Source organism: Stomoxys calcitrans, chromosome 1, assembly GCF_963082655.1.
Source record: "Stomoxys calcitrans chromosome 1, idStoCalc2.1, whole genome shotgun sequence".
Classification (NCBI taxonomy): domain Eukaryota; kingdom Metazoa; phylum Arthropoda; class Insecta; order Diptera; family Muscidae; genus Stomoxys; species Stomoxys calcitrans.
The window spans coordinates 171,039,393-171,056,708 of NC_081552.1; the positions used below are offsets into that span (position 1 = coordinate 171,039,393).

The 17,316-nt window shown below is 38.8% G+C and overlaps 1 long non-coding RNA gene across 1 annotated transcript; it reads right to left on the reverse strand.

Moving 5' to 3' along the window:
* Window positions 1-12,197: 12,197 nt before the first annotated feature.
* LOC106093101 (uncharacterized) lies at window positions 12,198-12,909 on the reverse strand. The gene is made up of 2 exons (XR_001222297.2): window positions 12,727-12,909; window positions 12,198-12,606 (listed from the first exon to the last, which is right to left on the reverse strand). It is a non-coding gene; the product is annotated as an uncharacterized LOC106093101 (long non-coding RNA).
* Between the last annotated feature and the right edge of the window lie 4,407 nt (window positions 12,910-17,316).

Here is a 17,316-nt window from a genome sequence, read left to right on the forward strand (position 1 = left end):
TTGCTGCGAACGGCGATGAATCGATAATTGATGGTCGTCATTAACATTGGCCGATACAGCTACGATATTTTCTTCAGTTCGCTCTCTAGCCGAATAGCCGCTTCAGTGGGTCGATTAAACCGACCATAAAATGGAAGAAGCCCGCGATTAACTTTCTTACCAAAACACGCATTTTGATAATAAAATTCAATAATTTTCAAACTAAAGATGTTTGACAGTGAAAAAAAAAACATTAAACGTAAGTGAGTGCGTGTGTGTGTCAGTGTGGCCAAAAAGATAATGGCTAAAAAAATCACCCTTTAGCTGCCATGAAACGAGGTAACGAGGGAATTTGGCAGTGGATTTGTGTTTAGACGGAGAATGAAACACCTTGCCTCCAGGTTTACTCCGGTGGATGAGAGCCTAGCCACAATCCGCATAAAGGCCAAATCCTTCAACATCAGCCTTATTTGCGTCCATGCCCCGACGGAAGACAAGGACGAACAGACCAAGGATATTTTCTACCAGCATCTAGAAAGAGAATATGTCCGCTGTCCTGCGCCTGATATTAAAATGATCTGAGAGGTTTTAATGTGAAGATAGGAAAGAAAAGTAAAGCCTACACGAAGAAACTTCCGATAATGAATTTAGGCTAATAGACTTCACCGCGGCAAAGAATATGGTAGTTAGCAGCATCAGATTCCAACATCGAAGGATTCATACGGCCAAATGGTTATCACCCAATCAAAACACGAGAAACCAAATAGATCATATTGTCACAGATGAAAGGCATTCAACCAGTGTATTAGATGTACGATCGATCCGAGGGGCGAACATCGATTCGGATCATTACCTTGTTGCAGCAAAGGTTCGCACTCGTCTTAGTGTGGCGAGAAAAGTACGATCTATCACTGTACGAAAGCTAGACATCGAAAAGCAGCGAACACAACAGGTGGCAATGGTATACTCCACTCGGCTGACCCAATTACTTAAAGAAATCACTCCCTGCCCCGATAGTATACCAGCGCAATGGCAAACTATTACCCACTCCATGGAAAGAGCTGCAACATATGTACTTGGGTATCAAAAGCCCCCCCCAAGGAACCCATGGTACGACCAGGAGTGCCAAAAAGCTACTCAAGCCAAGAATGAGGCAAACAGGTCAACATTACAGTCACTAGCAACGCGCCAGGTGAGATATCGAGAGACAAAGAGGAGTAACGTTTATTCCGCAGAAAGAAGAGGGAAATGAAAAGACGTGAGCGTGAGCGTAGTGAGATGTACAGGAGTCAGAATGAAGTCCGAAAATTTTACCAATGAATTAAACATCAAACCGATGGCCTTGGTACAGACAGACACAAAGAAGGAAATCTGGTAACAATGCAAATAGCGTGTTGAGGATATGGAAACAACACTTTTAACAGCTGCTGGTATCCGATGATGGTGACCATTAGGATACCACAAAACAAATCCCTAATGATGACAAAACAAATCCCTTATGAACGAGGTCCACGTAGCAATTACCCAAGTGAAGAACAATAAGGCAGCCGATAGGTCGGCGGTTGAATTGTTTAAGACCGGAGGTGACACGCTGATAAGGACTTACCACCAGTTCGTCTAGGAAATTTGGCTAGAAGAACGCCTGCCCCATGATTGGAACCTCAGCATACTATGTCCCGTACACAAGAAAGGGGACCAAACGGTATGCGCTAACTATAGAGGAAAGAATCTCATCCCCATCGCATACAAGATACTATCAGTGTGTCTTCAGACCTGGTAAATCCACCATAGGCCAGAAATTTACACTGCGCCAAATCCTTGAAAAGGCTCGAGAAGGACAAATCAACACATACCATCTTTTCGTTGAACACAAAGCCCCGTTCGACAGCCTTATAAGTTCAAAGGTATTTCAAACCATGTCTGATTTTGGCGTCGTATGAACCACGACGGTTGCGTTGCCTAGGTCATGTTGTCAGAATGGATGAAGTAATTCCAGCAAAGGAGTCTTTTGAAGGCGGCCATAAAACGAAACGCAAATGATGAAGGTGAATGTATTCACCATTTGCGAGTCCAAGTGTAGAGCGACATTTCGAAACAGGCTGTCAGATATTGGAGAAGAAGCGCAGAAGATTGAGGCGCTTGGACATCCATTCTCCTTTCGGCTAGAGCAATAAATTTTCTGTAACTATAGACCGATTCGGGTCATACTCGGCATGGATGTTGGAAGCCAGAGCTGAAGTCCTTGGGCGCTATTGCATCCGAATCTAATGAAAATTGGGGCTCAACAAGCCAAATTCGTGGATCGGTATACATGGGGTTATATCTAAACCCAAACCGGTATTACCCATTTGCAATCGCAAATGACCTTCATTGATAAGACTGTGCAATATTTCAGGTGGATATCGGTATTCGTTCGACCGCTATCGAGATTTCCACAGACGGACGGACAGACATAGCTAGATCGACTTAGATTGTCAAGACGATCAAGAATATATATAATTTATGGGGTCGCTGATCATTATTTCGAAATGTTACAAATGGAAAGACTACATTAGTATATCCTCCATCCTCCATAAAAAAAGATAGGACAGCAGTCACCCAAAGTTATAGTCCGTACATTTTATCACAGCCACAGTAGTGGTACTAGGTACAGTTGATGTTTCAATCATAAATTCCATATAAGTATGCAAGTATGCAATAAGCATGCTAGCACCTAGAATCCCAAACTTGTAAAAAAATCTTCTTCATAGCGTGGACGATCCAATGTTCATGTTCCGCAATTCGTCCACACTGTTGCTTTTTAATTCGCCAAATATTAATATGATGGACTTTTCTCTATTTGCCTAGGTAGAACGAAAAAGTAAGCAAGGTACTAAGGAACTAAAAAAAGTAAAAAACGTGTGAAGTTCAGTCGTGCCGATCTTTGGACACTCACCACCATGGATATATTAATCATCCTATTTTATTATAACTCCACTACCATATCCACAGTTGCATCTAAAAAGGGGCTGGTCTGGATCATATTTGTTTCAGGTCCCGAGAACTCTTTTACAAGTCACAGTCTATATTGTCTGATCTGGATCATATTTGGGTCGGATGTCGCGAGGCTTAAAAAACTCACAAATACAAATTTCAACGAAATCGGGAAATAAATAAAACTTTTGTGCTTTATAAAACCAATCACCCCAATGTGGGACTCAAATGAAAGGTATTTAAGGTAAGAAAACTTATCTGATATCCAATTGTCGGACCAAGTGTTTGGGATACCACCCCAACACCAAAAACCGCCCTAAATTCGACATATTTACCCGTCATGGCATTATGGGACTCAAATGAAAGTTATTTGCGAGTAGAATACGAATCTGATATCCAAATGTGGGACTAAGTTCCTGGGGCCCTTCTCCAAAACACCCCCAAATAGGACTTATTTACGTGATCCTGGCAATATGGGGCTCAAATAAAAGGTACTTGAGAGAAGAATACGAATCTGATATCAAATGTGGGACCAAGTGTTTGTGGGGCAGCCTCTCCCCAAAATACGCCCCAAGAGGACAAATTTACTACCATAGCAATATGGGTCTCAAATGCAAGGTCTTTGGGAGTATAGCACGAATCTTTTCAACCTAACCTAATGCATGAATCTGATGCAAATATTCGGGACGTATTTGCTGACCATTGCAATATGGGGCTCAAATAAGATGTATTTTATAGTATAACACGAATCTGAGATATCTTTTCAGGGCCAAGTCAATGGGTGGCCGCCCCAACCCCAAAACACCCTCCAAAACGGACATGTTTGCCGACTATGGAAATATGGGGCTCAAATGGAAAGTATTTGGGAGTAGACCATGAAGGTGATTTCAACATTCGGGACCAACTGTCTAAGGGACGTCCCACCCCTATAACAACCCCCAAATAGGACGCATTTGCTCACCATAACAATTTGGATCTTAAAGAGAGTGGAGCTTGGTATTGATAGTTTTTAGGGCCCATACGCCAAACCGGACATATTTGCTGACATTTGCAATAGAGGGTTTAAATGAAAGGTATTTGAGATTAGAAAACGAATATGGTATCCAATTTTTAGGCCAATGGCAATATGGGGTTCAAATAAATGACTTATTTTCAGGACTAAGAGTACAAATTTACTGACCATGGCCATATGAGTCTCAAATATAAGAAAACGAATTTGATAACCAATTTTTCGGCCAAGTGTTTGGAGACGCCTCATCCCATAAACTTCCCTTAATCCTATGACAATATGAGGTTTAAATAAATGGTATTTGAGAGTAGAGCACGATGTTTATATATTTGTTTTCAGAACTAAGTGCCAGGGAGAGCACCTCACCCCCGAAAACACCTCCAAATCGGACATCATAAGAATATCGGGCTCAAATAAAGTATTTTAAGAGTGGAGTACATCTAATATCCAAACTAAAACACTTTGAGCGAATTCATAGACCAATAAAGATCATATGGGATTCGTTAGTCAAGCGATATACATTTACTATTTTCGTAACACTTTGAATTGTCGAAAATTCACTCAATTGTCGAAAATTCGCTCAAAGTGTTTTAGTTTGGATATTAGATGTACTCCACTCTTAAAATACTTTATTTGAGCCCGATATTCTCATGATGTCCGATTTGGAGATGTTTTCGGGGGTGAGGTGCTCTCCCTGGCACTTAGTTCTGAAAACAAATATATAAGCATCGTGCTCTACTCTCAAATACCATTTATTTAAACCTCATATTGTCATAGGATTAAGGGAAGTTTATGGGATGAGGCGTCTCCAAACACTTGGCCGAAAAATTGGTTACCAAATTCGTTTTCTTATATTTGAGACTCATATGGCCATGGTCAGTAAATTTGTACTCTTAGTCCTAAAAATAAGTCATTTATTTGAACCCCATATTGCCATTGGCCTAAAAATTGGATACCATATTCGTTTTCTAATCTCAAATACCTTTCATTTAAACCCTCTATTGCAAATGTCAGCAAATATGTCCGGTTTGGCGTATGGGCCCTAAAAACTATCAATACCAAGCTCCACTCTCTTTAAGATCCAAATTGTTATGGTGAGCAAATGCGTCCTATTTGGGGGTTGTTATGGGGGTGGGACGTCCCTTAGACAGTTGGTCCCGAATGTTGAAATCGCCTTCATGGTCTTTTCATTTGAGCCCCATATTTCCATAGTCGGCAAACATGTCCGTTTTGGAGGGTGTTTTGGGATTGGGGCGGCCACCCATTGACTTGACCCTGAAAATATATCTCAGATTCGTGTTATACTATAAAATACATCTTATTTGAGCCCCATATTGCAATGGTCAGCAAATACGTCCCGAATATTTGCATCAGATTCATGCATTAGGTTAGTTTGAGAAGATTCGTGCTATACTCCCAAAGACCTTGCATTTGAGACCCATATTGCTATGGTAGTAAATTTGTCCTCTTGGGGCGTATTTTGGGGAGAGGCTGCCCCACAAACACTTGGTCCCACATTTGATATCAGATTCGTATTCTTCTCTCAAGTACCTTTTATTTGAGCCCCATATTGCCAGGATCACGTAAATAAGTCCTATTTGGGGGTGTTTTGGAGAAGGGCCCCAGGAACTTAGTCCCACATTTGGATATCAGATTCGTATTCTACTCGCAAATAACTTTCATTTGAGTCCCATAATGCCATGACGGGTAAATATGTCGAATTTAGGGCGGTTTTTGGTGTTGGGGTGGTATCCCAAACACTTGGTCCGACAATTGGATATCAGATAAGTTTTCTTACCTTAAATACCTTTCATTTGAGTCCCACATTGGGGTGATTGGTTTTATAAAGCACAAAAGTTTTATTTATTTCCCGATTTCGTTGAAATTTGTATTTGTGAGTTTTTTAAGCCTCGCGACATCCGACCCAAATATGATCCAGATCAGACAATATAGACTGTGACTTGTAAAAGAGTTCTCGGGACCTGAAACAAATATGATCCAGACCAGCCCCTTTTTAGATGCAACTGTGGATATGGTAGTGGAGTTATAATAAAATAGGATGATTAATATATCCATGGTGGTGAGTGTCCAAAGATCGGCACGTCTGAACTTCACACGTTTTTTACTTTTTTTAGTTCCTTAGTACCTTGCTTACTTTTTCGTTCTACCTAGGCAAATAGAGAAAAGTCCATCATATTAATATTTGGCGAATTAAAAAGCAACAGTGTGGACGAATTGCGGAACATGAACATTGGATCGTCCACGCTATGAAGAAGATTTTTTTACAAGTTTGGGATTCTAGGTGCTAGCATGCTTATTGCATACTTGCATACTTATATGGAATTTATGATTGAAACATCAACTGTACCTAGTACCACTACTGTGGCTGTGATAAAATGTACGGACTATAACTTTGGGTGACTGCTGTCCTATCTTTTTTTATGGAGGATGGAGGATATACTAATGTAGTCTTTCCATTTGTAACATTTCGAAATAATGATCAGCGACCCCATAAATTATATATATTCTTGATCGTCTTGACAATCTAAGTCGATCTAGCTATGTCTGTCCGTCCGTCTGTGGAAATCTCGATAGCGGTCGAACGAATACCGATATCCACCTGAAATATTGCACAGTCTTATCAATGAAGGTCATTTGCGATTGCAAATGGGTAATACCGGTTTGGGTTTAGATATAACCCCATGTATACCGATCCACGAATTTGGCTTGTTGAGCCCCAATTTTCATTAGATTCGGATGCAATAGCGCCCAAGGACTTCAGCTCTGGCTTCCAACATCCATGCCGAGTATGACCCGAATCGGTCTATAGTTACAGAAAATTTATTGCTCTAGCCGAAAGGAGAATGGATGTCCAAGCGCCTCAATCTTCTGCGCTTCTTCTCCAATATCTGACAGCCTGTTTCGAAATGTCGCTCTACACTTGGACTCGCAAATGGTGAATACATTCACCTTCATCATTTGCGTTTCGTTTTATGGCCGCCTTCAAAAGACTCCTTTGCTGGAATTACTTCATCCATTCTGACAACATGACCTAGGCAACGCAACCGTCGTGGTTCATACGACGCCAAAATCAGACATGGTTTGAAATACCTTTGAACTTATAAGGCTGTCGAACGGGGCTTTGTGTTCAACGAAAAGATGGTATGTGTTGATTTGTCCTTCTCGAGCCTTTTCAAGGATTTGGCGCAGTGTAAATTTCTGGCCTATGGTGGATTTACCAGGTCTGAAGACACACTGATAGTATCTTGTATGCGATGGGGATGAGATTCTTTCCTCTATAGTTAGCGCATACCGTTTGGTCCCCTTTCTTGTGTACGGGACATAGTATGCTGAGGTTCCAATCATGGGGCAGGCGTTCTTCTAGCCAAATTTCCTAGACGAACTGGTGGTAAGTCCTTATCAGCGTGTCACCTCCGGTCTTAAACAATTCAACCGCCGACCTATCGGCTGCCTTATTGTTCTTCACTTGGGTAATTGCTACGTGGACCTCGTTCATAAGGGATTTGTTTTGTCATCATTAGGGATTTGTTTTGTGGTATCCTAATGGTCACCATCATCGGATACCAGCAGCTGTTAAAAGTGTTGTTTCCATATCCTCAACACGCTATTTGCATTGTTACCAGATTTCCTTCTTTGTGTCTGTCTGTACCAAGGCCATCGGTTTGATGTTTAATTCATTGGTAAAATTTTCGGACTTCATTCTGACTCCTGTACATGTCACTACGCTCACGCTCACGTCTTTTCATTTCCCTCTTCTTTCTGCGGAATAAACGTTACTCCTCTTTGTCTCTCGATATCTCACCTGGCGCGTTGCTAGTGACTGTAATGTTGACCTGTTTGCCTCATTCTTGGCTTGAGTAGCTTTTTGGCACTCCTGGTCGTACCATGGGTTCCTTGGGAGAGGCTTTTGATACCCAAGTACATATGTTGCAGCTCTTTCCATGGAGTGGGCAATAGTTTGCCATTGCGCTGGTATACTATCGGGGCAGGGAGTGATTTCTTTAAGTAATTGGGTCAGCCGAGTGGAGTATACCATTGCCACCTATATATATATATATATATATATATATATATATATATATATATAGGTGGCAATGGTATACTCCACTCGGCTGAGTGGAGTATACCATATATATATATATATATATATATATATATATATATATATATATATATATATATATATATATATATATATATATATATATATATATATATATATATATATATATATATATATATATGTATATATATATATAGAGGGTCGGAAATAAATATTTCGATGTGTTGCAAACGGAATGACTAAATGAATATCTATGGTGCTCTATCCTATGGTGGTGGGTATAAAAATATGCCAGTATGGATGCGTTGAAGAAAGCCATTGTATGGGAATGGGCCAAAACAGATTACATTCCTTCAGCTTGCAATCCGTTGTTATACCCTTCACCATAGGATGTAACACCTCGAAGTATCGATCTTCGACCCCGTAATGCATATATATTCTTGATCGTCATGACATTTTAAGTCGATCTAGCCATGTCCGTCCGTCGAAAGCACGCTTGCTTTCGAAGTCGTAAAGCTAGGTGCTTGAAATGTTGCACAAATACTTCTTATTTGTGTAGGTCGTTTGGGATTTTAAATGGGTCAAAACGGTCCAAGTTTTAATATAGCTGCCATATAACCGATCTTGGGTCTTGACTTCTTGAGATTCCTGAGGGCGCAATTCTTATCCAATTTGGCTGAAATCTTGCACGTTGTGTTTTGGTATTACTTCCGCCAACTGTGTTAGGTATAGTCTAAATCGATTGATAATCTGAAATAGCTACTATATAAACCGACCTTGGATCTTGACTTCTACAGGGCACAATTCTGATTTGACTCCCAACAACTGTGCCAAGTATAGTCTAAATCAGTTCATAACGCTCCCAGTTTGATTTCTGAGCCTCTGGAGGGCGTAATTATTACTCAATTTCCCTAAAATTTTAGATGTGGTTTTCTATGACTGATGTTTTTCTGTTTAAAAATGTCATTCAAAGAACTTGACAAATGCTATCCATGGTGGAGGGTAAATAAGATCCGACCCGGCCGAACTTAGCACGCTTTTACTTGTTTTGACTGACTCGGAACAATGGTAGGCAATGGTTGGTATATCGAACAAAAGTAAATGGATTTGAAATTCAGATTACTTTCACACATTTTTGTCATTTGAATCGATAAAAAAAAAACATTTCCACACATAAAAATATGAACGTTTGAATTGGTAACACTTCGTGTCAGCTACCCGTACTTGTTAGTCTAACTTGAGTAAATGGAAATTTCCCTAATATTTATAACCAATAATAATCGCTTATTAAATCTTAGGCATACGTTCAAGTTAATCATTGCAAAATATCTACGATCATTGAGCTCATCACGAAGGAGAAACAGACGAAAAATCATAAAAAATATAATCTTCGGCTTAACGGGCAGAAAAAAAACCAGAATAATGTTCATTTAATAAACTAATAATTTGGACAATAAATAAGATAGTCGTCATCGCCGTCGTCAATCAATCATCAGGTTAGTTATGTTTACACATTTACCATTAACTGCAAATTTTAACAACAGAATCACATGCAAACCTAGAAACAAATAAAGAAAATCCCTTATGAATATTGAAAATAATGAAGAAAGCATAACTAAGACAAAGTTTCGAAGTGAATAGTTTTAATTTTTAATTAATTAGTTCTATTTGAATGAAAAATAAACAAAACTTTACATTTCCTCAAGAATAACCAATAGGTTTGGCTGAGTACACCCACCCACGTAAGTCTTTCGAGAACCTGAAGAAACGCCAAATCAAGGAGATCATATATTTATAAGATTGCTATGTCAGAGATGGATGTTTGCGGCCCGGCGGTCTGTGTGTGGATCTTTGAAATTACAAATGCAAACAAATGCCAGTTCTTGAAATGTAAATAGCAACCCTCTTATTGTAAAGGAGATTGCAAAAGTGACTTAATTTACTTCATCCATCTCCGCAATGGTCACGATAGCATTTTTTCCTATTATTTGGCACTGCAATGCGTTTACAGATTAGAGCTGGCAAACTATCGATAATCGAAACATTCGATATATTCGAATGTTACAAATGCACAGCTACTTACTATGAATCACTATTTGATGGAGTATTTTGTGATATTTTAAAATAAACATTTTACACAATTCTCTCTTTATTACAGAAGGTAAACCCCAATCGTTGTTAGTTGTTACTGCAATGAGAGTAAAAGGTCGGTTTTAAAATGACACAGTGGCTATTGCATTAGTTAATAACATTAATCACTTCTTGGTGTAGTATGGTGTAATCTCATATTAGATCAAAAAGTTTTACATAAATGAACCAATTCTGTTAAATTGCACCATAAAGCGACTAAATGAGATTAGTGTAACAATCAAAATTGAGTCATACTATTAATTGTCGCCTTTCAATCAATTTAAGTTTGACTCTGTTAACACAAAGTCTATAAAAACAAGTAAAAGCGAGCAAAGCTCGGTCTGGCCGAATCTTATATACCCTCCACCATGGATCGCATTTGTCAAGTTCTTTGCCCGGTATCTCTCTATATAGGCAAACAAGGGATAACGAATAAAATTTGGCATGCTATTAAAGCTACATATATCAGATTCAGGCCTACTTGGTTTGGATGTAGGAGACCAAAGCGAAATCATTGAGCAAAACTTCAGTCATATCGGATAAGAATCGGGAGATCGGTTTATACCTACTTACTTTAATTGGCTATGACAAAAAATTTGTTCCACTTGCCGAAAATAGGAAAGCGCCTCGATGCGTCTAACTATGCTATCGTCATTGTACAGCTCATACAGCTCGTGGTTCATACGTCGCCTATATTCTCCATTAACGCAAACTGGTCCATATATTTTACAAATAATCTTTCTCTCAAATACTCCAAGCACTGCCTCATCTGCTTTCACAAGTACCCATGCTTCAGAACCATATAACAGCACGGGTAGTATCAATGTCTTGTATAGTGTAATCTTCGTCTGTCGAGAGGTGGCCTTGTTTCTAAACTGCTTACTTAGTCCAAAGTAGCATCTGTTTGCCAGTATTATTCTTCGCTTTATCTCAAAACTGGTGTCATTCGTTTCGGTTACAACGGTGCCGAGGTAGATAAAGTTACTGACTATCTCAAAGTGTGGTTCCCAACTTTCTCCATGTTCTTTATCTGCTCGGTTGTACAAGGCTTTTTGGGAGTGGAAACCATCCATTTCGTCTTATCTCCATTTACTGCCAGACGCATTTTCACTGACTCTCTTTCGATTCTTTCAAAGGCTGCAGTTACTACTTCCGGTGACCGACCTATGATATCGATATCGTCGGCATAGGGGAGTAGCATGTGCTCTCTTGTGATAAGTGTGCCATATCTATTCACTTCTGCTTCTCGTATAATCTTCTCCAACAGGATATTAAATAGATCACACGATAGGCTGTCTTCTTGTCTGAAACCTGGTTTGGTATTAAATGGTTCGGAGAGATTCTTTCCTATTCTTACTGAGGAACGCGTATCAGCAAGTGTCAACCTGCAGAGTCTTATTAATTTTGCAGGAATACCAAACTCAGACATAGCTTGAAATACCTTTGAACGTAAAGGAGTATCAAAGGCGGCTTTGTAGTCAACAAAGAGATAGTAGGTGTTGATTTGTCCTTCTAGGGTCTTTTCCAGGATTTGGCGCAGTGTGAATATCTGGTCTAGGCTGGATTTACCAGGTCTTAAGCCGCATTGATAGGGCCCAATTATCTCGTTGACTTTAGGTTTTAGTCTTTCACGCACGGTGTACGGCACAGTGTCTTGTATAGTGTAATCTTCTTCTTCGCTTTGTCTCAAAACTGGTGCCATTCGTTTCGGTTACGCGGTGCCGTGGTAGATAAAGTTACAAACAAGCCCACTTCAATTGACGCATTGGAAGATACCATTGAAGCATTTATTCGAGATATGAGATATCGGCCGAAATGTTGGAAAGAGCATACCAAAATTCGACTAAGCCGATGGACCATTTGAGGCGCCGTAAAGGTCAACATTTGCATTAAATAATCATGAAAAATTAAATTATGTGGACCGTACTATCGATTCAAATAAAAATTTCCTGCATTTTTCTGAGTTTTGAGTGTGTATGTTTTTTCTTGAAAAACTTTCCCATAGCTCTTAAAAAATCTCCCTTTAGGTACAATGTATCTTTATTTCATCAATGAATAATATTTTTGTGATTTAAACAAAAACATTTAGTAAATATAACAAGCATTTAGTAAATTTAACAAACATTTAAAAAATATGTAAATTTTAATTTAGTAAAAAGACATTAATAAAATTAGCAATGAGTTGTGGTCAATTTCCAACAGATAAGCATTTCTGAGCGTTTTTGTTATCGAAACACAATTAAAATGTGACAATGCAAAATAATTCCATAAAAGCCAATGCCCAAGCCACTTGCATTGCGGCAACACCATTCGGACCATTTACAGATTGCATTGTTGACTTAATAATTGTCCCTTTTGTAGGTTCCTGTAGATTTATTTGCTTCATCAGAGGAAGATAATCAAACGCAATCATGTATGATATTTGCTCTACCTGAAATAGAAAACGTCCATGAAAATCAAGACCATATATATATATGTAATTAGGATAAGACGATAAGAATTCTCTGCGAAGTCGTTTAGATTATAAATTTCATAAAATTAAGTTTCTCACAAGCTGAGTTACTGGCCAAACAGTATATATAACCAGACATAGTCCGTCTAAATCGAATCCGATTTCATTTGCGCCATTAAAAGTCCCAAGAGTCCATTATACGTAAAGATAAGTTGGCAAATCTTCACAGTATTGTATTTTTACGGCCTTATTCACAGAACTTAATGTAAATTTGAAATAGGTTTATTTACAGTTCCATAATAAAAACCTGTCAAATAAACCTATTTTAGGGTTTCATACAGTTTTGTGAATAAGGCCGTTAGTCCTAATCGGGTAATCATATAAATGCGAGTTTTGCAGTATAGCTGACACGAAATCTTGCCAATTCATACGGCCATCTTTTTTGCGTGAACATTTTTTTAGTGATTCAAATGATAAAAATGTGTGGAGGTAATCTAACAGCCCTATTCCGAACAATAATTCAATTTGAGAAAAAACTCAACCTCAACTCAACTCAAACCCAACTCCTTTTCCCCTTTTCTGAATAATAATTCCCTGGGAGTTGTTCCCTGCTCCCTTTTCCCTTCGAAAAAGGGGGAAAAGTAGGCATAAGATGATAAAATTCAAACAAATGGAAGGAGTTGTGCTTACAGACTTGTTCACAAAAAATTAAGCAGCTCTATAAACTGAAAATAGGTAATATGTGATTTTTATACCCTCCACCATAGGATGGGGGGTATACTGATTTCGTCATTCCATTTGTAACACCTCGAAATATGCGTCTTAGACCCCATAATGTATATATATTCTTGATCGCCATGACATTTTAAGTCGATCTAGCCATGTCCGTCCGTCTGTCCAAAAGCACGCTAACTTTCTACCCAGCAAAAACTCTCATTACCAAATAACCAGAAAGGAAAGCTCATTCAAAAACTAATCACTACTTATTTTTAGGCATCGTTTCTAATTACTTTTACATGGCAATGTCCTAGGAGGAAAGTCCTTCCGCACAAGCATACCAATAGTTCGAAAATAAGTACTTATGCCTAAGCATACAATTTGTCAAAAAATAATGAGAAATTATCTTAGTTGAACGTTGCTAAAATATAACTACTAAAACTCAAACATGTTGGCGCGCCTTTCCCCACCACCACGTTCTCAATGCTCAGTTTCAAATTTTATATGAATAAAACAAATTATAAATGAAATTAAAACTTTACCTTCATCACAGCCGAGAGTTGAATCAAGAACCTTCCGTTTTCAAAGCAGACGCTCTACGCATTCATCCACACTACTATACTTTCTCCTTTCATTATTAGCTAGTAACACAAAATCAAACTTTAATTCTATTTCATCAAAGATGGAAGGTTTATCTTTGACATATTCTATTTATAGACACAATATTCTAACACATGGGGGTAATTTTAGTACTTTTGTGACACAGAGCGTACATTAGAAGACTTACAATACAAAGGTCCCAAGTTCGAATCTCGGACCAGCAAAATGATTTTAAAAATTTTTACTTCTTTAAAATTAAATAGATAGAAAAAGTTAAAAATATTTGTTATATTAGTAACGCCACAGTATTTCCCTCCTAGTGCTACTAAGTGGTGTCGCTCTGCGGCAAGCCATTCGGACCCGCCAATAAAATGGAGGTCCCTTATCATTGACCTTAACCTTGTAACGGGCAGCATTCATGGTTATGAGATAAGTTTGCCCGCAGTTTCTTAATGGCATTTTTATCAATACCAAGGTTATAATAATGATTTTTATACCCTCCACCATAAGATGGGGGTATACTAATTTCGTCATTCTGATTGTAACTACTCGAAATATTCGTCTGAGACCCCATAAAGTATATATATTCTTGATCGTCGTGAAATTTTATGTCGATCTAGCCATGTCCGTCCGTCTGTCTGTCCGTCCGTCCGTCTGTCTGTCGAAAGCACGCTAACTTCCGAAGGAGTAAAGCTAGCCGCTTGAAATTTTGCACAAATACTTCTTATTAGTGTAGGTCGGTTGGTATTGTAAATGGGCCATATCGGTCCATGTTTTGATATAGCTGCCATATAAACCGATCTTGGGTCTTGACTTCTTGAGCCTCTAGAGTGCGCAATTCTTATCCGATTGGAATGAAATTTTGCACGACGTGTTTCGTTATGATATCCAACAACTGTGCCGGGTATGGTTCAAATCGGTTCATAACCTTATATAGCTGTCATATAAACCGATCTTGGGTCTTGACTTCTTGAGCCTCTAGAGTGCGCAATTCTTATCCGATTGGGATGAAATTTTGCACGACGTGTTTTGTTGTGATATCCAACAACTGTGTCAAGTATGGTTCAAATCGGTTTATAACCTGATATAGCTGCCATATAAACCGATCTTGGGTCTTGACTTCTTGAGCCTCTAGAGTGCGCAATTCTTATCCGATTGGAATGAAATTTTGCACGACGTGTTTTGTTATGATATCCAACAACTGTGTCAAGTATGGTTCAAATCGGTTTATAACCTGATATAGCTGCCATATAAACCGATCTTGGGTCTTGACTTCTTGAGCCTCTAGAGTGCGCAATTCTTATCCGATTGGAATGAAATTTTGCACGACGTGTTTTGTTATGATATCCAACAACTGTGTCAAGTATGGTTCAAATCGGTTTATAACCTGATATAAAGGGTGATTTTTTTGAGGTTAGGATTTTCATGCATTAGTATTTGACAGATCACGTGGGATTTCAGACATGGTGTCAAAGAGAAAGATGCTCAGTATGCTTTGACATTTCATCATGAATAGACTTACTAACGAGCAACGCTTGCAAATCATTGAATTTTATTACCAAAAACCAGTGTTCGGTTCGAAATGTGTTCATTCACCGTAACGTTGCGTCCAACAGCATTTTTGAAAAAATACGGTCCAATGATTCCACCAGCGTACAAACCACACCAAACAGTGCATTTTCCGGGATGCATGGGCAGTTCTTGAACGGCTTCTGGTTGCTCTTCACTCCAAATGCGGCAATTTTGCTTATTTACGTAGCCATTCAACCAGAAATGAGCCTCATCGCTGAACGGTGAATGAACACATTTCGAACCGAACACTGATTTTGGTAATAAAATTCAATGATTTGCAAGCGTTGCTCGTTAGTAAGTCTATTCATAATGAAATGTCAAAGCATACTGAGCATCTTTCTCTTTGACACCATGTCTGAAATCCCACGTGATCTGTCAAATACTAATGCATGAAAATCCTAACCTCAAAAAAAATCACCCTTTAGCTGCCATATAAACCGATCTTGGGTCTTGACTTCTTGAGCCTCTAGAGTGCGCAATTCTTATCCGATTGGAATGAAATTTTGCACGACGTGTTTTGTTATGATATCCAACAACTGTGCCAAGTATGGAATGAAATTTTGCACGACGTGTTTTGTTATGATATCCAACAACTGTGCCAAGTATGGTTCAAATCGGTTAATAACCTGATATAGCTGCCATATGAACCGATCTGGGATCTTGCCTTCTTGAGCCTCTAGAGGTCGCAATTATTATCCGATTTGCCTGAAATTATGTACTACGGATCCTCTCATGGCCATCAACATAGGTGCTTATTATGATCTGAATCGGTCTATAGCCCGATACAGCTCCCATATAAATCGATCTCTCTATTTTACTTCTTGAGCCCCCAAAGGGCGCAATTCTTATTCGAATTGGCTGACATTTTACACAGGTCTCCAACATGTAATAATATAATAATAGCAGAGCAAATCTTTCTTATATCCTTTTTTGCCTAAGAAGAGATGCCGGGAGAAGAACTCGGCAAATGCGATCCATGGTGGAGGGTATGTAAGATTCGGCCCGGCCGTACTTAGCACGCTTTTACTTGTTTTTTCTATTATTACAAATAAGTGCTTATTCCAGAGCTTTATCGAATGTTGTATGTAATTACATTTGCATTACCGGCAGCACAGATGGTATTCCTGTTGACAACTCGTTATATTTTTAGCAGCTCGTAGATAAGATAAGCAGATAATGAGTTATCCCTTTTTTTACATGCCAAAAATAATGACATGTACCTACCAAGTTTTTGCTGGGTAGGCGCTTGAAATTTTGCACAAGTACTTCTTATTTGCGCTATATCGGTCCATGTTTTGACATAGCTGCCATATAAAGCGATCTTGAGTTTTGACTTCTAGAGGGCGCAATTCTTATCTGAAATTTTGCACCTTGCGTTTTGGTATCACTTCCACTAACTGTGTTAATTATGGTTCAAATCGATTAATTACCTGATATAGCTGCCATATAAACTGATCTCTCGATTAGACTTCTTGAGCTTCTAGAGAGTGCAATTCTTATCCGATTTGGCTGAAATTTTGCACGTGTCGTTGCGGATTGACTTTCAACAACTGTGTCAAGTATGGTCTAAATAAGCCCATAACCTGTTGTAGCTGCTATTTAAACCGATCTCCCGATAAGACTTCTTGAGCTTCTAGAGGACGCAATTTTTATCCAATTTGGTTGAAATTTTGAACGTGCTGTTTTGGTATGACTTTCAACAACTGTGTCAATTCGATTCATAACCTGATATAGCTGCCATATAAACCGTTCTCTCGATTAGACTCCTTGAGCTTCTAGAGAGCGCAATTCTTATCCGAT